This window comes from Strix uralensis, chromosome 9 (assembly GCF_047716275.1).
Source record: "Strix uralensis isolate ZFMK-TIS-50842 chromosome 9, bStrUra1, whole genome shotgun sequence".
In the NCBI taxonomy this organism is placed as follows: Eukaryota; Metazoa; Chordata; class Aves; order Strigiformes; family Strigidae; genus Strix; species Strix uralensis.
In genome coordinates this window covers 21842498-21866616 of record NC_133980.1, presented here as the reverse complement: position 1 = coordinate 21866616, position 24119 = coordinate 21842498, and positions in this window count along the sequence as shown.

Below are 24119 nucleotides of genomic sequence, written 5' to 3'. Positions count from 1 at the left end.
GTAGTTAAAAAGAATAATTTATACTAACTTGTCATGAACCATTTATGGATTCCAGCTAAACTGGAGTGATTATCAAGTCAGCACAGAGCTATTCTGTAGGTAAATTCATAGATTATGTGCTTTACCTAAGCCTACAGAGCACAGGATAAAACACCTTACTTATTTACAGTTTTTCCTGCCAGTTACTTTTATTTTTATTTCCCTCCTCCCCCTTTGTTCAGCTTATTTCCAAGAGCTAAGTCTTTTGGAAAATGATTTCCAGTAATATAACTTGTGTGTATTTGCACTTTTAGAAGTGATTCCTGATATTCTGTGCTCAGGTGGGAGGAAATGAGTGATAGGGATATTAAAGGCTCTTCAAGGTATCCAATTTATTTAGAAAAATCTAAGCCAACCACAACTAGTTGTCAAGGACCTAGCACCCAAGTAGTTCATATTACAGACTCTTCAAAATGATCCTCCATCCCTTTCAAGTCACAAGGTCCCCACTGATTTAAGTTGTGCAGGATCAATCCTGTTAGGCTAAAGCATATGCCAAAAATCTGTCAGAAACTAATAGTCAGGACATTTGACAGCAATACTTAATTCCCTGGATGAATGTGGGGGTTTACCTGACATGAATAAGAGTTATGCCTTCAGAGAAGGCTTTTCTGATAAACCTGCCGATATGTAACAACTACAGTCACTGTGAATTTTAGTTCTAAGCAACAATCAGCCATATTTGCACCTTCCCTCAGCTTTCCTATGCAATGCCAACATCTTGTTATTTTCCATACTGCCAAATTGCTTTTCATAAACTAGGGTAGGGCTAATTTAGCAAACTCCATCAGAAAGGCTTCACAGAGTAAGGAGAAGTGAAGTTTTCTATAAAGTGATTTTTCAAACATGCCTTCATAAAAAATGTCAGAGAGCCAGAAAAAATATTTTAATGAAAAGGGCCACATTTGTGAAAACAAACCATTTTTAATGGTACATGGTGGCCAACAGCAACAGTGGCTGAGGCTGGGACACTGCTGCAGAGCAGAGACGGCTTCTCTCCTAACGACTGTAAGCCTACGATGAACACACATTTGAGTGAGGAATTTGAGACTATATCCATGGAGCATTATTAGCTTTCATCAGTCCCTCTCTGGCTTATTCATGGAATCTGGACGGATCCCAGAGGCATGGTTTCTCAGCCCTCATTAGGCTTTGCAAAATGAGTCTCCCTTACTTGGAAATACCTACTTGGCAGGGATTCTCTCTTCTCATTCTTCTTTCAGTGGGTGTTTTGTTGCAATATTCAGGGTTCATATTGGGCCAGATCCTTTTTCAGGAGTAGGGCTGAACTACACTCACAGCTTGCCTTTAACAGTGAAGGGAAGGCTGCTTGTGTCCTTATTTCTTACAGCTGCATACACACACCAACTAAAAAACGTCGTCATAAAATGAAGTTCACATTCAAACACCATGAAAAAACTCCATCAGGACCACCTTTGTCACTGCCTGCCCTCATTCTCTTTGATACACGTACTGTGCCAGACTCACTCACTTGCAAACACACAGAGTCAGTGACCTGTGAAAATGTTCCTGTTCTTTCAAATATGAGCTTTGTTCCCCCAGCCCCTAATCAAACAGAAAGATCATTTATGTAACGATCCATCCACAAAAGGCTTTTATTTAGAACACACAAACATGTGTGTCACTTTCTGCTCATAACACCTATCATACCAGCATGAAAGCAAATTCATGTGGATGAGCTGGCAAAGAAAGTCTTTTAAGTGACTAGTCCAATATTCAATTCACTTGAATTGGCCAGATAGGAGCACTCCCTTCTAAATTTGAGATGCTCAGTCTCCTGACACAAAAGCTCAGGCAGAGTTCAGCCAAAGCTGACTTGTGTGACCAGTGTAGCATCCAAAAATAATTGTTTTGCCTGATAGAAAAACAGACTCACTCAAGTCAGGAATGCTTTCTGTTTTGAAGAATGGGCATCAGTAATGTGCCAGATGACAATCATCTTTTAGTCGGACACTGGCTTGATGCCTTCAAATATTTCATGGACCTTTAAAGTAATTCCCATTTTTTCTATTTCTTCACATTTCGTTTACCAACTTTCTCAACTTCAGGGACATTTGATGATTATAGTCACTAAAATTGCAAGGTAATTTCAACAGTAGCAATTTTCTATCTTACTCTTCATGCATCTCTGACATAATTTCTACCACCAATTCAGCCATTATTGCTTTTTTTTCCTTCAGTTAGACTAATTAAAGAAGTGTCTTTAGTGCTATGGTGTGCTCATAGTAGTAGCTTCTTTGCCTAAAGCAACAGTGAACAAAGAAAAAAATCAGATCAGTTAATTGACATTACTGACAGGAATTCTGATCTTTAAAGTTTTGTATACGAGGTTTCATGAGGTTTTTTCATGTAGCAACTTTTTTTATCCCCTCAAGATTTTAAATGAGCTGGTTACCAAAAATTTGAGCTTTTGTTAGTGTATGCTTGTCTATTTTTATGTAGATAAAGGACATACAAACCAAAAAACTATGATGTTAATGGGAGATTCAGTTGGCATTGACTATAAACACAACCGAAGTTTAGAGTTCTACCTCATGGATGTCTTACAAAACAGGCAAAGCTTTCCAAATGTTTAATACAGAATATTCAAAATAAAGTAGTAGCATGTCATAAATGTGCAGTTTTTTGTTCCTTGTAAAACCAGTAATAATGCAGCCAGCTAGCATCTTTAAGAAACATACAATTAGGATTTCTTTCCAGTAGTATTCTGTTCAATATTGTAAAAATAAAAATGAATTATGTAAAGTGGACCTGAAAGACTATAAATATTATTATTAATTCTGGGATATTCCACTTTTCTGGTGGCAAGAATTAAAAGTTGGGAATTTGCTATGTCTCAGTGGAAAGTTTGACATTAAACAGTTATCATTAGGCAGTACCAAGAAAACCACTTGTTCTCAACATACCTTCCCTTCCATAAACCAGGGAGCCAGAACATTTCCATAGAAAAAGGAAGAGGAAATAAATTAATTTCATATAAACCACCAAACGTTTTTGGTCAGACCTCAATTATTTTCAAAAGCTTCATGGGGTGGTAGTGGTTCTGTTTCAAATCAGGGAGATGTCCAAGCTGCACACATCAGATTGGGATCTGACTTCCTCAGAACACAGGGATGCTGCGATCCCAGGCTGATTCAGTTTATTGTAGAAATAGAAAGCACATCCATGAATATAACATGAATATAAACAAGGAATGCAGGTGTTTGTTTTGGAGTTTCATCTGCACTTTTTTCCTAGACAACTTCTAATTTGTCCTGTTTCAGGGCAAAAGTTGGCTTGCCCAGCCATGATTTCTTCTTTTCTATGAAGCCTGGATTTTATACAACGTATCTAGAATCAGCTAGTTCCCAGTGTTGAAACCTGCAGCTATTCTCAGAAAAATTATATTTCTCATTATTCTGTGATGTTGAATAGCTAGACTACTGCTGAACTTATTCATCAATCTACCTTAGATTTTAATATGAAGACCCAGCTGTGCTGCCACTGAAATCAGTGGTACAACTCTCATTGATGGACAAAGCTTGCTGCCAAGGAATATACTGTACATATAGCAGAAATGCTTTAGAGTCATTGGGAGCTTTGCACATATAAATTTATATAATGTATAGCATTCATTTCTTAGCAGTGGTAGACATGAGTCTAAATATTGCCATGACCAAAGTCACAATGAATCAATAATAATGATGAATAAATCATTAACATAGAACTTAATTCAGAAAGTAATGCTTACGGAATTCTCAAAAGCAGGTTGTGGAATTATTCAAATGAACACTGGGGTTTGTAGCATTGGCCAAATATCCTGAATTCAGGCTGTGTTAGGTTTTGGCCAAATCAACCACATGGTACTTTGACTGAATGAGCACGCTAAAGCCTTTCCTGTAAATCTTCCGCAGACAAACATAATGTTAATATGGATTAGTTCATCCTCATTATGGAATGAATTCCCTTTTTCTCTAAGTCTGGTATCAACCTTTAGAACTTTCCTATTTGCTATTCCAGTCCTTTGCAGACTGGATTCTGGGGGTTTTCTTGGACAGACTTTAAATAAAGTCAACTACTGTAATCCAAAATTTTCTCTTACCTGACTGCATGATGCATGACAGGAGAAAGATGGAGGTGCCCCAGAACTGCCATTCTTCATTGTTCCCCCTCCTTTGTTTCCTCACCAGTCTTGTAATCCACAATAAAATCCCCATTGAGAACCTTTCTTATGCAGTTCACAAGTCCACCTCTAAAGTTTGTCTGAAGCTCTGGCTCAAACAGCTAATTAGAGATCTTACCTTTTATAGTCTCCTGTACCCTTTAGTTAGCTGATCCCTAATCAGCTTTGCCCATTTGAATTCTCCTCCATTTAGCTGGCATGCTTGATTCCAACTAAACTGACATTTTGTCAGGCTGATCAGCTTCTTTACCTTCCTTTCAGTTGGTGTTGATAGTTTGATCACATAGTCAAAACACAATTACTCTGCAGGCGAGAACTGCAACCTTTCCACAGTGTGCTTTGTCCAAAAAATAGCATATTTAGAAATACAGTCTTTGAAAAACTTTTTAGAAGGGGTGAGCTTTTCATATAATAAAAAAGTGAAAGGCAAGGAAATATTTAAAAAACATACGAGACAATTCTTGTTGTGGACTCATTTTCAGTTGCGATAACATGAGTGGATTTCAAATTATTAATCTTATACTTTCATCAAGACTGGCTGAAAGAGGAATATAATTCTAAAATTGGGCTTCAGTGGAACTTCTTATTTTCTTACACCTATTTTTAGGGAAAGACAGTTTCTACCAGAATCATATATATGAAGAAAAACAATTAAAGATATCAGCACAATTGTTTTTCTTATTGATTGTCAGTATGAAATAGATTACAATTGAATTTTATTTTTCAAAACTGTTAAAGATTAGCAGTTCTCCTCTTTCACTGAAATAGCCTCTAGAATATCAGAAAATATGAGTTAAAAATGTATGCAATTGCTCTGCATCATTTCTGCAGAGGAATGAGACTAAACCACTACTGAAACATTCACTATCCTTCATTTGCTAGACAAGGACAGACCTTTTAGACAATTGACTTCATCTGAGCAGATTACTGACAAAGGATGTTAAAAGGTCATTCTAAATGGTGTCCCTTCGGGCCATTTGGGTTTGAGTGGTCCTGTCCACAACTTACTTGCTATGGTCCACTTCTTTTAGGTAGATATGAAAAGAGCTTTGTGCAAAGCACATATTAAGACATCTCTGCATGACCTCGCTTTATTTTTGTCGGAGATTCTGGACAGACCTTGTCTTTGTGGCAAAGGTCAAATGGTAAACATCTTGAAAAGAGCTACTGAAGCAACAAGGGAATGTGAATCGTTGTGCTCTTCTGCTCTCAGCCATGAAGCTACTGTACCTTATGAGTAAGTTCATGGTTCTTTGTTCCTTTGAGACTATTTATTAAAAAATAAGCCTTTGAAAGCCCTCTTTATTTTCAGTTTGAATCATATCATTAAGGGGAGGAGGTGGAAAGACACTTAAAATGTTTTCACTGGAGTCACCTTTGTTAGTTGAGGGGAATGATCTGTATTTACAAGAGATGAAACACAGGTCTGTGAAACATAATCACAGAGAATATACTGGTATTTTAAAATGACAGTTGTACTGAAAAATATCTTCTTCTGGAGTTAACATTTTATTATAGAAATCTGGCAGTTCAGGAGGTTTGATCATTCGTGAAGTTTATAATACTATATTTCTATTCTCTTCTAGCATCCAAGACAAATAGAAAAAGAGACACATCATTCCAAGCCTGCCCAGCATCACAAGTTTTACTAGAACATTACGTTATTTTTTATAGTTTAAGATCTTACTGATTGTCTTGATATGCCCTCATATCAATTCTGTCTTAGAACAATGAGTTGTTTTTCTATTACAAGAACTGTGACAATTCTACTCTCAATTTCAGAAGAAGCCCTCTGAACCTCATTGAGATAAGCAAGTAATATTATGTCACACCCAAAACAATATCTCATTTATAGGAAACATGCTGTTATTAAAGATATCCAAAAAAGTAAGGTTATGAAAACAAGAAAATGAAGAGCATTTCCATCCCTAGCCTGCCTGAAATGTTAAAGGTAAGAAATGTTGTTAAGCACTTCTAAGCAGAAGAAAACTGTTGTTGTGCAGACCACATACCGAAGGCTAAGGACATTTTGCAGTAAGTGTAGAGGGCTATGCTCATGAGCCAAACAGACAGTGGCTGTGGAATGGACTTCTGGGTGACAGTCTTTGTCCAAGTATCACTAACCTAGTCATCAGCTAGGGCTTAATTTCAAGGTTTAAATGGAACCAGCAGAACCTTGCTGTGCCAAATAATGAACAGATTTAGAAACATCTTTATTAAAGGAAGAGATTTCTTTTGAAATCACATTTCTGTATCTTTCAAACAAAATCTTAGTATCACATGAAGAACAGGCAGCCATTTGAAAAATAGGGGATAGACCTTTTTGTAATTTGCATAACATTAAATTTCAATACACAGTGGTATTTATGATTTCCATTTTGTAATGCACAAAGAATACTGATTTACTTGATGTAATGTCAAATTAGAGCCCTATGAAATTTAGTATTTCTAGAAATATGTCAAGGAAACACACTCATCTCAAAAATCAAGCTGAAAAACCATGATCTTCTGGCTTTTAAGAATCTGCATGTGCCAATAACTCAGATTCTTTTTTCAGTGTAAAAAACAGGACGTGCCTATTTAGTGTAATATGGCCATAATGTTATCTAACAGAAGTTCACAGAACACATGAAACATTTGTCTTACAGTCCCTAGGTGAACACATTATCATTTTCTTCTTGTCACTCAACACTGAGCATGTTAGATAACAACCTATAATAGAATTTAATATAATGGCTTCTCCAGTCAATACTGGGATGAAGATTGAGATTTTCCTAATGGGATCTGAGTAGCCAAATCCCTTGGGCAGCATAAAAGATCATATCAGCCTTAAAATTCAGTGAAGCAAAAAATTATGTCAACATAATTTTAATATTGCAAAACAGTCGTTGCCTTCACTGTGTTAAAAATGAAAATTCTCACAAAGAAATGTATTTTTAATGGAATGTTTTTGAAACATCCTTTCCTCAAGAAGTTTCTTTAAACGAAATATTTTCCCCATTCACCTAATAACACTTCAAGATTTTCCATCTTTCCTTCTTTTTCTATCTTGCTAATAAAATGAGAAGGGAAAGAAACAAAACAAAACAAAAATCTGGAATTATTTAATTATTTTGATTTTTAGCCTTCATCTTTTGAATCATTTAGCCCCAGTAAAGGATTAAATGTGAAGAGAGCTGGAGACTTTCATAGAGGACAGGTTAGAGGTTTACTGGATGACTCACCACCTACATCACACCGTTTCTGGGTGCGTGAAGAAGCACTGAATAGCTAGTATGTTTTTGAAAACTCTAGCAATGCAGAGGAAACTTGACAGCCTCACATGTGCCCCAGATGTTCTCACCAACATCCGCTTAACCCAAGACAAGTATGCTAAAAAAATATTCCCTCCATGGGTCTCTTTTTATGGGAAAGGGAATACAGCTCTTCTGTTACAATTTACAGAGGCTTCACCAACGCTACTCAGGTAGCAACTCTAATGTGCAATTAGTTACAAAAAGATGGCAGATCCAGGCATTGGCTACAGGCATGAACGAGGAACCAAACATCCTCTTCACCTCTTTGATCTAATCCTTAAAAATAAGCAGGTGATGATAGGACAAGTCTCACCTATTGTTGTCTTTCCTTATACCACAATCAGTCACTTTAACAGAATTCAATCCGATAAACTAACTTTTATCCTCAACTTTTCTGATTCAATTAACTTGTACTAACTAAAATATCAAGGCAGCTTAAAACCAGTCCAGAATAGTCTTTCACGTGCACTAACATCTGATTCTTGGGAAATGAACTGTAATCATTGGAAATAGCTCTCCAGTTGAGTCCATACACTGATAGAAGGCAAATATATATGAAGAAGTGATCATAAATGTACCAGCGACACAGAACAAGATGCATGAAATATGTGAATTTAAATGTCACTCTTGTATTGAAATATGTGCAATAACATCTTACTATCAGTATTTTAATAATGCATAGATGTAGTGGAAGTTCTGACACTTGAAAATTTTAAATTATTCATATAAGTTATCATGAAAGTAAGCATAACATAAAAATCTATATGTATTTATATTTACTTTTCATGTAAATAGATACATACTTTTTGATAGAAACAATAGTATTTATATTCTACTATAATATATACAAACATACCATAGTATAAATTCCTACTTATATGTATTTTTATTGAGACCCCACCTGGAGACTGGAAAAATACAAACACATAATTGGAGAAATCGTGTCTTCCTGTAAGAGCTTACAGTACACATGAACAAGAAGGACAAGGGATGGAAAAAAAAGGAAGCCTTGTTATAATCACTTTATGATCTGGAACTCAGGCACTGAGGGAATAAAACATTTTCCCCACAACACCACAAGAAGCCTCTGACAGAACTAAGAATCAAACCAGAGCTCCTAAACTGCAGTCTTGTGCTCTAACCACATGGCCAAAAATGCCTGTAAAATATTAAAGGTTTAGTAGGAAACTATGTTGTGACTTAACATGAACAGTTGCTAATACAATAATAGTTTATTTTGCCTATGAACTTCTGGGCATAGCAAAACTGTTCAGGGAGTGGGTGACTATGCAAATAAAAGGAATATGCAAGTGTATTTCAGATACATCTTTTTAAATCATGTTTTAAATTTTTTTTTTCCCATTGACCTTCCTGAAGGTAGTTTAGTGCTGATGTGTTATTGTTGGTTGGCTTTTTGGGAGAGAGAAAAAATAGATTCTGGATTGATGAAAAAATAATTTGCTTGAAGACTGAATACCACAGGAAATAAAACTGCCTCTTAGCAATCCAAAAGAGCTTTGATTCTGGAGAAAAAAATAAAAATAAAAGAGGAGGATTCTGGAAGATGTATGTACTCCACAATTGTCAGTTGTACCACACTATGGGTTAAAACATGGATAGACACACTTGTGACTAACTTATTGGCAAAATTAAATGCAGCTGCTAAAACACTGCCTGGCTAATCTTTTGGTATGTTACACTTGGACTACATTGCTGAAATGCTATTCCAAACTATGACATGTCTTATGGACATCATACGGATTAGTCCTTACTTAAAAGCATCACTGAAAAAGTGACGAGTTGTACTAAAATAAGAAGGTAAGTAAATGGAAGCCAGCCACTTCTCCACTTCCCCCTCTTCCCTGTCACACACACACACACAAACCAAAACAAAGCACAGACCAAAAAAAACCCCTCTCCGTTTCTTCAGAAACTTTAATGTTAAAAAAATGAGAATAGTTTAGTGGTGCAACACTGGAACAACAACTAAGGGTCTCCAAAGGGCTTTCCCAGTGCAATAACTTCTTTCAAAGAGGAACAATTTAATATACAAAAGGCAGGAGGATCTTTGGTCCACTGGACTACACAGAAGGCCGTCATCGTCTGTCTAAACTGCACTAGCCTACAATTTACCTCTGCCTATTTTCAATTCCCTGAAAAAACCAAAACTGACACCAGACACAAAACTGACTAAGTGCCAAGGTTGGAGGCAGATGCCACAGCACAGTGCTGCGGGGTGCCTAACATGGGATAATCATGGTCTGAACAAAGGTCTTGGGTCTAAGCAAAGTCGCTCCCAGTCTATGTGTGAAAGAATCAACCAAACCTCTCCACTGACAAGGGCACAGTCAGACACAAACCAGTGTGTCTCAGAGAGGAGCACTCAGAGTGGCTCTGCTGGGTGAAGGACTCTGCAGAAACCAAGCGAGACACAGCCAGGCATGGTGGAGCTGGGCAGACAGCTGAACAAAATACACAGTCTATTGCTGCAGATGAGCTTCACATGGCTTTTAAACCATGTGTCCTCTATAGACAGGATCTAGAGCCACATCTGAGCAAAGTCCCTGTCAAGCTTCCTCCTGACAAATCAACCAGCTTGGTCCTCAGGCTTCTCCTGGCTTTGGCTGCATACACCTTGAATCCCCCTGTATAGACTTTAAACCAGAGCAAAATTTTATTAACATAAAATGGAAAGGAAAAAAATACAGGAAGCATTAAAAGGCTGAGTGTAACCAAACTTAAAATAATCTTTTTTTGGTTTAATTACTGTGCTGGTATAATGTCTTACTGTGCTTTGTTAGTACAGTGCTGAGAGTATGAAAAAAACTCCAAAACTACACAATAGACGTGTAGGAGAAGGAGGAATAGAAACCAGATGCTGAAAAAAACGTACAAGTAAGAGTATAATTTGTGGCACCATAGAATTATCCTCCATAGTCTCAAGTCTTACTTGCCTCACCAGGTCAGTGTAATACAACTGTTGCCTATAAAGATCACAGTAGTCTTGTTTTTATACATATCTCATTCCTCCACGTTGTAGCTCTTTTCAGCCAAAATAACTTCTTTCACAGCATACCACAACAGAGATCAACTCCTCCCACATGCATCCCTCTCGTTCCCAGTTACATTATGTTCAGTTTAATTTACAGACTTGCTGGAACAGGAGACAGCAGTTTTTTAAGTGTTTGTAGCATGTCTGTCTGACACTGTACAAATAATGTAATCTTAAAGGACCACATTTTCCCTGGCCTTTTATGCAGGGCCTGAAGGGGGTTCAACTTCTTTCTACTCCCACTTTCTCACACAAGAATCACAGTCCTGTAAGCTGCCCCTAAATTGCTGCTTGTGGAAAGCATGAAGTATCATACTCTAACAACAAATTGAGTTTTTAAAGCTTGAATGTTAGCAAATATTTTAGCAGTCATTTTTAAGCATTCAGTTCCTCAGCAAAGCCTCCTATCTTACAGATGAGAGGCTGCTGGTCTTGCAGTGGGGATATGTTCAATGTTGTCCCCTGATTTTAGTGCTTAGCTAAAAGATTTCTTTGCGAAGTAATTTGGGGCAATTTAAGCAGAACTCATCACAGAGCTAGACATGTTTCTGAAGGGTCCAGAAGTAGCATCCATAAATCATTGCAGCACACAACTTTTTAAAAGTGGCTGATAGGCCACCAAGGCATTACAATGAGCAGGAAAAGAAAGAAGTCTGTTTTGCTATTCAGGCTCAGCAAATAATTAAACCAGCAGAGTTAAGAAAAGTGATATTTATCCTTGAAAAAAATCTATCTCAATCTTCTCTCTTGTTCGAAGTTGGTGTAAAATACATATAGATATTTTCCAGTTAGCAGATACAACCTACCCCCTTATGTCCAATGCATTCTTATGATTAACGAAAATTCCTAATACCAGCATACAGTACCAGAGAATGCATACAGCATATTTTAATCAAAGCCTAATGCAGGTCCTTGCTGATAATGGTCCTTAATTTTTATAAGCAGTATTAAGACCTCTAATAAAACCTCTTACTCTTTTCTTCAACAGTAACAATAGCTTAATGGTAAAAATTATTGAACTTGTCATAGAACCATCTGATGGATTTAACACATTAACATCTTTTACATGTAAACTGACTCCAGTAGAAGAAACAATGTGATCTGACATTGTTATAACTCCAGCTTTCTCCAACTCTCTCCAAAACTTTCTCCTTTTTCATAAAAGCAACAGACTGTCACTTTTCTGCGTATCCTCCTTTTCCAGATCAGCTCTAGTCCTAGCACACAATTTTGTGATTTCTGCTTTTAATAATTTTCCGAGATAAAAGTTCACCTTCTATTCTTACTACTCTTATTGTCTCACATGGTCTTTTGATTAATTACTATACTTTGACTCTCTGACTTATTTTTTCTCCAGTCTCTTGTGATTAAACTTCTCAAAAGCCTTTTGAAACATAAACAAGTTATACTGTCGGACTGCTTTCCTTATCCACTGCTGCATGGATTTCTTCCAAATACACTAACAAATAGCACAGCATGATTTTCTTTAGCTGAATCTGTGATGATTAAACATCATCACAGTGAAGACTTTTAGATCATCAATTCTCACATTTTAACTGTTGAACATATTTTACATTAAATTTAAGGAAATGCTTTTGAAATATGGTCATATACATCTCGATTTATAAACTTGGTGGGTTTTGACTGTACAGGAGGCATGCACTAAACTGGTTTTAATTTCTGGATATGATAAAAAGCTCATTAAAATATAGACATTAAAAACTTCTAAACAGATATAATTTCCACTTACTCTCACACATATGAAAACACAGGTATCTGTATATGTATGTAGAAGTACATCACATTTTGTTCAGCCATGATTCTTCTTGCAGTATGAGAATTTACTAAAGGGAAATACATGCTCTCATGCTCTCATACTGACCATGAATTTTTAACCAATCTCATAAGCTACTGTTTCTTCTTTGGTAGAAGAAAGGAAAGTTGCTGTTGTCAGTTGTTCTTAATTCTTGCTTTATGGAGGCCCAGTGTCCTAAAATGCAAAAATTTTTCTTCTTCTTCCTTTGATTATAGGGCAAACTATATTACATCCATATTTGCATCTTCTCCCCTAGCCCATATCAAATGTTACAGCTGAAATACACCTCTGACAGAGATTTGGACTCCCAGCCTTTTAAAGTGAATTATTAGTCAGCTATTCTTACTTTTGTGGAAGGGGAGGAATTTAGCTATTTGACATCTGGCAGTCATTTAAAGCATTAGCAACTCCTCATTCACAGTAGTACACATATCTGATGTGCTTTCAGTATTTTCTTGGTCTAAATGCCACCCTATTGCTTTTGTTGAAAAAAAAAAATATTCTGTTGGGTGTGGCTAAATTTCAACTGCTAGATTTTCACTATACTTTGTACTAAACAAGATCCATAAGAACTATCTAATGTGTAAAATCTGTTGTTTATACAGATCTGCAGCTGGCTCTGTCCCAGTTGCTTGAGAGTGATATCTAAACATAAAATAATCTCTGTATAAACTGTGGGTTTGTAAAATATGTAAGCGCTCTGTGTTTGTTCAGTCCAGATCGCTTGCTGAAACTGAAGGTTATGCCTGGGTGATAACCATCAGATGTCAGTTCAGATGGGAATCCAAATTCTTCCAAAGTTTAATTATGCTCAAGTCACAAGGACATGAGACGGGGACAGGTTGTGTAGAATTTTAAAGTATACCATCAGCAAAAATTAACCCATGGTAACTGTGCTTCCTTGAATTCTGTGGAAGTAAAGTCAAGTGAAGTAAACAACTTTTAAATACATACCTAATTACAAGATTGCACCCTTTGAATCATTAGCGCTGCAATCAGGAACAATGCTCCTTTTCTGCTTACAAAGAGCGATGATCCTGCTATAATGATTAACTGCTGTTGAAGGGTAACACAAAACAAAGTTAAAACATTTTTCAAAAAAACTTAGGCAATGAAATACATGACTACTTCAATGACACAACTTGTCACATTAAGGGTCTTGTTTTCCATGTGAAAAGTAGGTAAAACAGTAGTCATTTCAGTTCTGGTACAAGGTAAATTCACCAGTCTGCCATGGCATTTGGGGTTTTGGGGGTTAATCTTAGCATAACAGAGACATATTAGTTACATCTTTTTATATGGAAAGAGACGGCCATGGGCAACTTAAACAAAAGAGTACCTGAAAAAAAAAGATAGATATGGTCTGGTTTTAGTGTCTGCTTTATAGGAAAACTGAACAGAAAGGTCAGTAGGTCATTTTTGGCAAATTGATTATTTTAGGCTTTTCAATGCTTTCAATCTGATATAACCGTAAATATTGCATCCTTACTTCAGCTATATAGATTATCACTTACTAGAGCACATCCTTTGGTGTTATTAGAGTTCAGTGATCAGAAATAGCACATACAGTTTAGCAAAACTAATTCTTTCCTTTCTGGTCCTTTCCCATAATCTTCTGCAAGCTCCAGAGACCAGGATCTCCTCTGAATTAGATGCTGCTGTGAAAAATACTGGGGTCCATCTCCTTAGGAAGATATCCCATAACTGAGCATGTCAATGCAGCACTCTGCAATATAGCTCCCTATGTGATAAACTCCGATGTGAAATTCACCTTTCCTCAGAGTTACCATGGGACTGATGTCTTGTCCTCAAAGCCTTTCGGTCTGAAACCATCAACTGCCATGGAGTATGTCCACTACAAGCAACAAAAATGTTGGGTGACACCGGGTCAGCTCATACTTGCCAGCAGGATCTTCCAGAAGTTTAACATACACTCTTAAATTCATTCATAAAATAAAAAAGTGAGAATCCTTGAAATTTATCACTCTGAATCTTCAAAGTTTCTTTCTTTTTAGCTAGTTGACTATCCAAAGAAACAGAGTAGAGCTGTCCTAATTAAGACCTTCAACTTAATCTGTGTCAAACTTTTCTTCCAAATCCCATCACTTCAATCCTCTTGGTGTCCTTTCTGTACTTAAATTCTTTTATATTAAATTATTGCAAAATACTCTTTCTGTGTTGTAAGACCATTTGGAATACATGTGGTTTATCCAAACCCACAGAACTTGTTGGGTTAGAAGTATTAAGGCTCAGGTGTGAGGATATGTTTTCTATATGTTACAGTGTTGGAAGTAGGGTAGAGGTGTGCTCTCCCACAGCTAGTGTAACTTACCTAACATGCTGTTAAACCACTCCAGCTTCATTACTCTTACAAGGTTTTAGTCACCACTTCTGTGATTGCATGAGGTCTCTATTAAGTTCTGTGGTAAGGCAGTGCACTTGCGTTTCTTTCTATAGCAATAATAAATATTATTGGTTGCCTTTACTATTGAAACTAGATTCCTAGACTGTACCTTTTAACTCTCCACAAAATGATAGCCACAGCGTGCAATGGCCTCATTCCACTAGCTTACCTCTGTCCGTATTTGCAAACCTTTTGGGTAAGATATTAATCTCTCTTCCAGCTATGTGCTCCCTACCTGCTGGAGTGATTTACTCTGGAGGAAACAGGAAGCTGAAGAGACCCAATTTTTGTTCCTGTTTCCCAGTTAGGTTGAGAGTTAAGGTTACTTGGGTGACAATAACTATGTATGTGGAACATGTCATAAGCTTAACAATTTTTGTTTTTCCTAAAGGGTACTCAGGTTTGCATTTATAGGATGTGCAATACTACAGCATCTCCCTAAGGATTCGGGGAGAGGGAGAAAGGGCTGAGGCAACCAATAAATTGCTCAAAAGAAAAAAAAAAGGGGAGAAGACTATGTCTTTGCTAACCTAGAGAATTTTGGGATCAGGTAGATTGCTTTCTTTAGGAATAAGAGAGTCAAAATCACAGTTAAGTTCTCTAGGGATTTTGAATAACCTCAGGTGGCTGTGGTCAGTTGTGAGATTTTACTTCTCAGCCAGCAGCTGGCACAATTTCAAACAGAAATATACAACTCTCAAATAAAAATATAAGATTGACCATGATAATCAACACATTGCAAATACAATTAGAAAAAGTAGTTCAGTACTTGGATCAGAGAGCGCAATATCCTGACATGGCAAATGTGCCTGGTGGGACAGCTGCTGTACCCGACAGCCTCTCCTTTGTCAGCTGGTGTCTGCTTCTTGTCCTCTACAACCCATGAGCCCAGTCCTGCTTGCTGCCCTCGATACTGTGATCTTGCCTGTTGAGAGGGGGCCAGGCCATCTGCAGCAGTTCCGCAGGCTGCATTTTCAGAAGTGTTCATCCCCCACAATGGAGTCCTGATTTTCCAGAGTCTGGCACCTATTCAGCCATCCTACTGCAGAGTACCAAATTTTCAAAAGTGCTTGACCGTAAGTAGTTCCTGTTGACATTAAGCATGCCTGTGTGTTTATCCACAGCTGCTGCCTCTTTTGCAGGTCCTTTAAGCATCTCCTTTCCCAGTGCCTGTGTCAGCATAAGGAACTGTCACATTGTCAGGGATATCTTTAGGAGGTGAGGTCACAGGATAGGGGAGCAATCACAGTCCTGGCCAGCTGCTGGGGACTGTACTGCCTTGCTGGGGTTCTGCTAGCAAATGTGGCACTGACCCAGCTGCAGAACAGTCTCACCGACTCTCTCACAGCGACCTGTCCTTGAGGGGGAAGGTCTCAGGACTCTCCTCCAGTGCTCTCAAATGAGTGAGGCAGATCTCAGGGCAGGGGGAGTGTTAAGGGGTGGGGAGCAATGCAGAGTTGCATTCCTGTGTGTGAGTCACAGGCTTCACATTTCAGAATGTACATGTCTATCTGTAAACAGTAGAGACAGGAGCAGTTAAAACACTGACTGCCTTTAACCAGTTGCACCTTTTTTTGTTATAGAAAGACTTGATGACATTTGGAAACGGGTGCTAACCTTGAGATGAGGTTCACAACAAATTGCCCATGTTTATCCCCTCTTTGGAATGCTCCATGCAGATTTTCCTCAGGTTTGTACCATGGATGTAGCACACAGGGCCCTCCCCAGATTTCTGAACATTGTTCAGGTAAAGCCAGCTTCTCCGGAAATGAATCTGAATGGAAACTATATGTGCAGGCATAGAAAAAAATATTCTTGTTTTGTAAACATTTTCCCTGTATTTGTTAGGAGTCAGATTGCCACCTACCTGAATAGAAGCACAAGGAAGTAAAGCCAAATTCCCTACTCCTCATAGGTAGGATGAGCATAGGCCACTCACCTAATTGTTTAGATAAAATGTTTTTCTTACAAATGTGCCTCTCATAGTATTCAAAACAATGAATGTCGCTCCCTTGCAACTGCAATTAACATTGGTTTGATACTGCAGGTATAATGGTGACTTGCTTTCATGCCTTTACACAACGTAAAATAGTTTGGAAAATGTCAGTCTAACTCACAAGCAACAGAGAGAAAGCACAGTTCCACTCTGAACCGTGGACTAAGAACAGGTGGATATGCAGAAAAGTCTACTGTAACATGCCACTACAATAACTGAGCCAGGTTGGAGGATAACTGAGGTTAGAGGTCTGCTGAGGGGCAGAAGAACTAAACTACAGGACATAAACAACAATAGATCACTGGGTCATCTTAAAAAATCGAAAACAATTTTGTCTTCTAAAAAGCCATCTACTTGCCTTCATTTCTGCATTTTCAAAGGTTATCCTTTTATACAATAAGTAAAAAGAGACTTTAAAAAATGATTAATCTGAGAGTGTCATTTTTAAGTTTCACAACATCCCATGCTGTTATGACAAACAGTGCACAGTTCAAAAGGAAGAAATGTTTCTATCAAAGTATTCCACATACAAAGAGTGCAGAGCCCAGCATGGAATAACTAATGGCCCAAACTACAGCAAGATTATTTTTTAAAAGTTTTTCAACCCGAGAAGCATTCAGGTTTATCAAGCTGTGATCCAAATCTTTTTCTATGCATAGTGTCCTGCTGTCTATCTTAATACTTGATTCTTTACTTGGCACACCACATAGCAACGCAGACGTATTGTTTTTTAAGGGCTCCCCATTCAGCACCATCAAAAATACAGCTTCAGAAATGCCTTTACTTGTAGCATGTATTTGCTGCTGATGGTTGCTCAAATGGACAACTAATAAATGGTGCAGATTGAAAAGCAATTATAGAGGATGGTCCTTTCAGGATGGGGTGCTTGAAAATAGCCATCAGTTTGAAGGGAACTTTGATGGGTAGTATCTTTCAGTGCAGATTATAAAGGATAGCAAGCAGGAGCCTGAGAAACAGAGGGAGGCTGTTCATGCAAGGAAATGCTGGGGGAGGTTATGCTCTGTCCAGTGACGATGCAGGTCCCTAACATCTGAGTTTGTCCTGCCAAAATCAGCAATAAAAATTCAATTTATTTTAATGAGAACAGAATGTAGTTTTGTCATGTAAAGCCTTAAAGATTGCAAACTATTCCTTGATTTTGTCCTTAACCTTATTTTCACACCACATGAATTGTAGGTCAAATGCTAGAACTTCACACTCAACTCTGGCACTACATTATCTGTCTGACAACATGCTCAGCTACATTTATGGCTGGAGAAAAAGAAACAATGGTCACCTCTACCTCCTAGCCACAAAACATGCAGATGCTCTTCCTTGAAATATCTCCATTCTTTTTTTTCATGACATCATTCACTTTCCATATGTGGAGTTCTGAAGATTTATCCAAAACCCACTGAAATCAGTGCAAACCTGCAGCTTCAAAAAACTGTAAAAGAACCCTTTCTCCTCTCCTTGCCACACTTATGTGAGCTCACTAGACAATTGCTCAGATTATTACTGTTTGTAGATCTGGAGCACCGTTGTTATTAATGGTCCCTGGCATGGTATTTCTGCGGTGAAAAAAAAAGGTGCTGATGGTCAGCTTCTTAGGTTGGCTGAGCAGGTTTACTTAACTTGTGAACTTATGCAGACATTCACATACATTGATTACATGACTCAGTACACAGTCCTGACTGTCTCTGGTTAGATAACAATCATTAACTACATTATGTGAGGAATCCAGAAAAATAAGATGCTCTATCAATCATTACTATTTTCATCATAACCTTTGCCCACTTTTACTAATCTGAGTAATGTCTTCTGCAGCAGTCTTGTGGCATCAGAAAGCTTTTACTACTATAATGTGTTTCATCTGAGGGCCTATTTCTACACTGACTAACAGCAATTTAGAAGAAAAAATTACAGAATCACAGCATTAACAGAGGTGTCAAATGAAGAAAATTAGTCCTATATTTTTAGCTTTTCAGTCATTGTGTCTTTTCAGCATTAAAAAGAGCAAAAGGAGTAAAAGTTTTGCAAATGCTAATCTAATACGGAAAGGGGACTTAAAGAAAATGGGTTTAGTTATAGTTTATGAAAACATAAAGCACCAGTATCTTGCTTCTTTGCTTGTTTTCATACCCAGTTCCACAAAAACAGAAACAGGAAATGAAGTTATGGATTCCAAGAGGGAAAGTAGAAAACAGACTCAAACTGCGGATAATTCCTTCCCTGCTTAATTTTTCCTCACTCTCCCTCTCTCACACAACCATGCTTTTTGCACTGAAAATCACTGCAACAAAAGTCAAAGAGATCACAGACTACGGCACTATAACTTACATAAAGGAGGAAATGTTCATTGCTTTGTTAACATGCTATTTCCAGAAACACAGGTTCTATTTCTATGACAACATTAAAACAATTGTCAGAATTATTTTCTAATTGTCCTAATGTTCAGGTCCAGAGTGGTTTAACTAGCAAATAAACAATTCCTTTTAAAGAAAGCTGCACTGATGCATGTCACAGAGTGGTGTCCTACCGGCATCTCATTCCAAACCTGCAGCAATAGTGCACTACCTGAAAGTGTTTCAGAAGTTTTTAGAAGTGTTTTAGATTCACAAGAGATCTAATTATGGACCAATAAACCATCACCTGTGGTTTTAAAAAACAATTACATTTTGGACAAAAAGAGTAAATATAAGGCTGACTTATAACTTCTAGGAACTTACCTATCTGGGGAAAATAGATGAGCTTATGTGGCCTTGGGATGTAAGGATATACTGAAGACGTGCACAAGATGGTCAGAAATTTTACATTACTGGAGACCACAAGAGGCTCTTGCTACATACTATATGCAAAGACATATAGTGGTTATCAGCTAGAAACTCCCCCCCACGTTGGCCTACAAGTGTTTGTAGTTGCCCTTCTCTGGTTTCAATGTACCCTCTATTCTTTCCAGTAGAAGGAACAAAATTAAATTTACCCCTGTACGAGCAGAAGAAAGGATGTTTATTTTGTTTTACATGTAGTGAAGCCTTGGAAAGGAAAGCTGGATATTCAGCATGCTGGAAGCAATCCAGAAGGAGGCCGTCTCCTGAGGCTAATGCAATTATGATTCCATTTTGGTTGGCTGTGGGAGCAGAAGGTATCATCTAACTGCAAGAACTGCTAGGCAAAGGTTATGGTCCTAAGTCTGTAGAGCATTGTGTACCTTGGACTCTGATTTTGTTAGTAAGTGAATTTGTATATGAGAAGTTAGAAAAGAGGGATAGTCCTGACACTGATAGATCTGCAGCAGGGCAAGGGTTGGGAGTTCAAATACACAGTCTTAGGCTCTGACACAGAGAACAGCTGCATGAGGATATACCTCTGCATTTCTGCAGTGCAGCTTGCTGAATTCAAGGCTGTGAGGTAGTTTATTTCATGGATTATACATGTATTTAATTAAAATTCTAGATAAATATTTGCAGCAATAACTTTTTGAAGTACTGTAAAGTTACAATGTATTAAACATTTATTGCAATCATATGAAATATTCCCTAGGTTAAATATTTACTGTTATTTTCAAGATATTGGTATTGAGCTTATTATAAACATGGCACAAATGCAAAGCTCTCTTTCTCAGAGCAATATACTTCTTTGAGTTGCTTTTAGACTTATTTCCTGATGGATATTTGCCATTAATGCACTATGACTTTTTCCTTTATGAAAAAACGCTCTAGACCAAGCTAAGAGAAAGTTGTAATTTAAAAGATAGTTTCCACTGTGCTCAGCATTCTCACGGTAATAATAGTTTGTCCTTTTTCTTACTGCAGCTATTGTATTAAATATTTATATTGATGTTTATTTTGTAAACAAAGAAACCAAATTAGGCTAACACATGAAACCTATGATGTGTTTTAATATCTGCATTTGTTTCATGTTGTGGCCTTTTATGCAATTGATTCAAAGGAACGTGTTAAATAATAAATAACATTTTAAAAATTACATGAAAGTATTTTTGTTTGTTTGTTGGGGAGATCAATTTTTTCCAAAATAAAAAATAGAAGAACATACTACAGAGAATATCCAGTCACTAACTATTTTATATGCAGTGAAGGCAGTGAAATCACCAGTAAATATTTGGCTTTCCTGAAGACAACATGATTGTCACAGTGTCCTTTGGAATTTGACCTAAAAACCTCAGCACATTAGGACTAGAGAAAGCAAAAGGCTTTTGGTCTGATGTTTTGTGGGAGAATTTCTTCCTGATCAATAGCTGAACAGTCCAATCAACTTAAAGGTACTATTTGTAGGACAAACGCTCACATTTATTTAGTTCATTACATCTCCCATGTTCTCTCAGGATTTCTAGAAAGTTTGCTTCCTATGTAATGCTTCTGCTGCTCGTGACTGCACATAACAGTGTGTTTCAGGTGGGAAGCAACTAGGCTGTGTGCTAGAGGTGGGGTGTTAAGGAAGGGTGTTCACTTGTCCAGACCTGTAACTCTGGGATTTGTACACACCTGTTTTTTCTTCGGTGTCTTTTGCACAGTCGGATTTCACCTTGATAAGGGTAACTGCTCTGCATCCCTTTGGCATCAGTGCTAACTCAGTCATCACTTCACAAGGCCTTACAAAATTACTGGCCTTTCTTAATCCATACTTTAAACCAAGAGCACTTAGAAGGTGTCTTGCTGCCAGTTGTCTCAGTCAACCCTTCAGTGCAGTTCAAAAGGTTGGACTTTTTTTTCCTTGATTATCTGGGGAATCTGTCACAAAAAAGATAAAGGAAATAAAAAAGCAACCAAAAAAAGTAGTAAGGACAAACTGAGGAACTGAAGCATTTATTATTCTTCAGATGAGGTCAGTAAAGACTATCAATGCACCAATTCTTATCACAGAAAAGGTGCTTGCATTTTCCTGTCTAGTTAAAGCTGTCAGTGGTCACGACATAATGCACATTCTTCAAGCTCAGTTATCAACACAACTCAGATAGACTTGTCTATTTTTATGTTCCTGCTTTAGCACGATAGTGGTCTTTTGCTGTACATTCTTTAGATTTTACACACATCTATTGAGAGAACAACCGCATGGGGCATTCCTGGAAGGCTTTCTGGTTGTTGGAGGATGCAGACACCAAAAAGAAGGAAAAGTATGAAGGTGCAGGCCTGGAGGTGACAGTTCAGGGAACATTTAATAGAAATTAAATTCCCTTCTCCCTCCAAAGATCAGTGCCATTCAACTGCAGCAGCCAGGGGATTGCACTAAGTTGTATTGGGATAAGTCATACTACAGCCACTGTCTGCATTCAAAGTAAAAAATCTGTGTTTACACTCGTAAACCAAAAAGCAATGGGAAGCAAGCTTAAACACTATTGCTAGCATGCTCTCTGATGCAGCTTTGTCATCTGCCACACAAAAGTCTTTGCACTGATGCTCAGCTATAGCTCCGTGCTGGGACTGCTCCCAACAGGACACATGGCCTAAACTGCCCAGTGCAGCCCCTTTGCCCTGTGAGGCTGCTCAAGGCTGTGCTAGCAGGCCTGGCACCAGCACCCACAGGCACTCATGCTGCATCCCAGGCCGATGTGCCCTTCAACGGGCTGTGGCACAGAGCCCGTACACTTTCAGACAATCTGTACTAAAAAACCAAACGTATCAAATAATGAAGACTTTGGAATAAAGCTGCATCATAAGGGATGCAGAGGAAACCCTGGAGCAAGAGCATCATAGTGGAGACACATCCAGCCTGTGCCATTTAGCCTGTGGACTAGGGAGCGGTATTTGGCAATAGAGACATAGCAAAAGAAACTAAAAAGACATTGGTGCTTTTCCCTCTTTAACGTATCCAGAGATGGTACTACCAGGTTGAAATCTTTTTGCACTAAACTATTTAGGAAAGCAAAAATATTTTCTCCATCCCAACCTACAAAACAGTGTAAGAGCTATATTCTGAGCGCATGCTCAGAGGAAGCAGTCAGTATTCTCTCCTTTGCAAGGACACTGTAATGTATTGCCAAGCTTTTGCTTTGCAATAAACAGTTTCTCTAGTCAGACCTTCAAGCATTCTTTCGTCTGCGTCCAAGTTTGCCAAACAAAGAAATGCTTTAAGGAAGACAGTCTAGTACTGTTTCTCTAGGAAAAATACAGATATTTCATTTAAAAAACAACTTCCTGAGAAGGGACTGATTACTCCCTTCTCTTCCTCCTCTTGCTTCTCTTCATTAAAAAAACTGCACTGTCCCATCACCTTAGGTTAAACCAAGAATCTGTTCAGCAGGTGTTTGTGGACACAACCTACTCTGTAGAAAACGTGAGGACAGAGGTTCTTCCTCAGCTAAATCAAACCCACAGAAAGATAAATATACAAAATCACAGACATTGTGTAGGTAAGGTACAGCACATGAGCAAGCTGCTGAATTTTTGTTTCTACAATGTTTTACAGACCAGGCTAAAATGAGAATCATTCATTTCCATTGACTATCAAACAAGACATTTTTTCTTAAGTGGAGTGTTGCCTTTTTGGCAAGTTGCCATCTTTAGGCATTCGAAAAGAGCCACTGCTTCTGAAGCAAAGCCTTACTTTATTATGGGGAAAAAAAAAAAAAAAAAAAGCCTTATTAGTTCTTAGCACCTCTCAGATTTCAATAATATCATTTGGTTAAAAAAGATATTCTTTCTGGTCCCATAGGCTTCATTCGCCCAGGAGTGGAAGGAGCATCATGAGCAGGTTTATCACATTGAATTATTTAGTAAGTCTCAAGGTCTGATCAGAAAAAAACTGCTGCTGAAAATAAACTAATATGAACTGGGCTATAAACAAGAAATTCCGCTGCTGCTCTAAGTTCAAGATACTCCAAGTACACCAGAAAAAACAATGAGCTTAGGCTTGTAACTGGTCCCTGTCCACTGAGCATCTGGATGGCAATTCCTTGCTATTTTGAAGCTGCAAAACAACAGCCTCACTGACTAGCCTGGTATGTTACCAGTGATTTGCTTCGGTCACTCTTTATTCCCAGAATGTTCACATGAAACAAAATAACCTAAGACCTCTCTAAGTCTACCAAACATAAATACTTCAGTGTATATAGTGCATGAATGTTAAGGTACTTCATGGTATAAATTGAAATATTAATCAATCTGAGATCCTAATCTTTGTGTATGAATTCCATTGACTGACAGGTTTAGGTTTGGGGTTTTTTTAACATTTTGTTATCCATGTAAAACCACCAAGTTCCCACATGCCCTAATTATCTGCCTATTGGAAAAAAACTATATATTACTAAAATATAGATTTCACACTATATATTTCAGTCAAGATGTAGTTCATGAAGTAAAGAATATGCAATGTG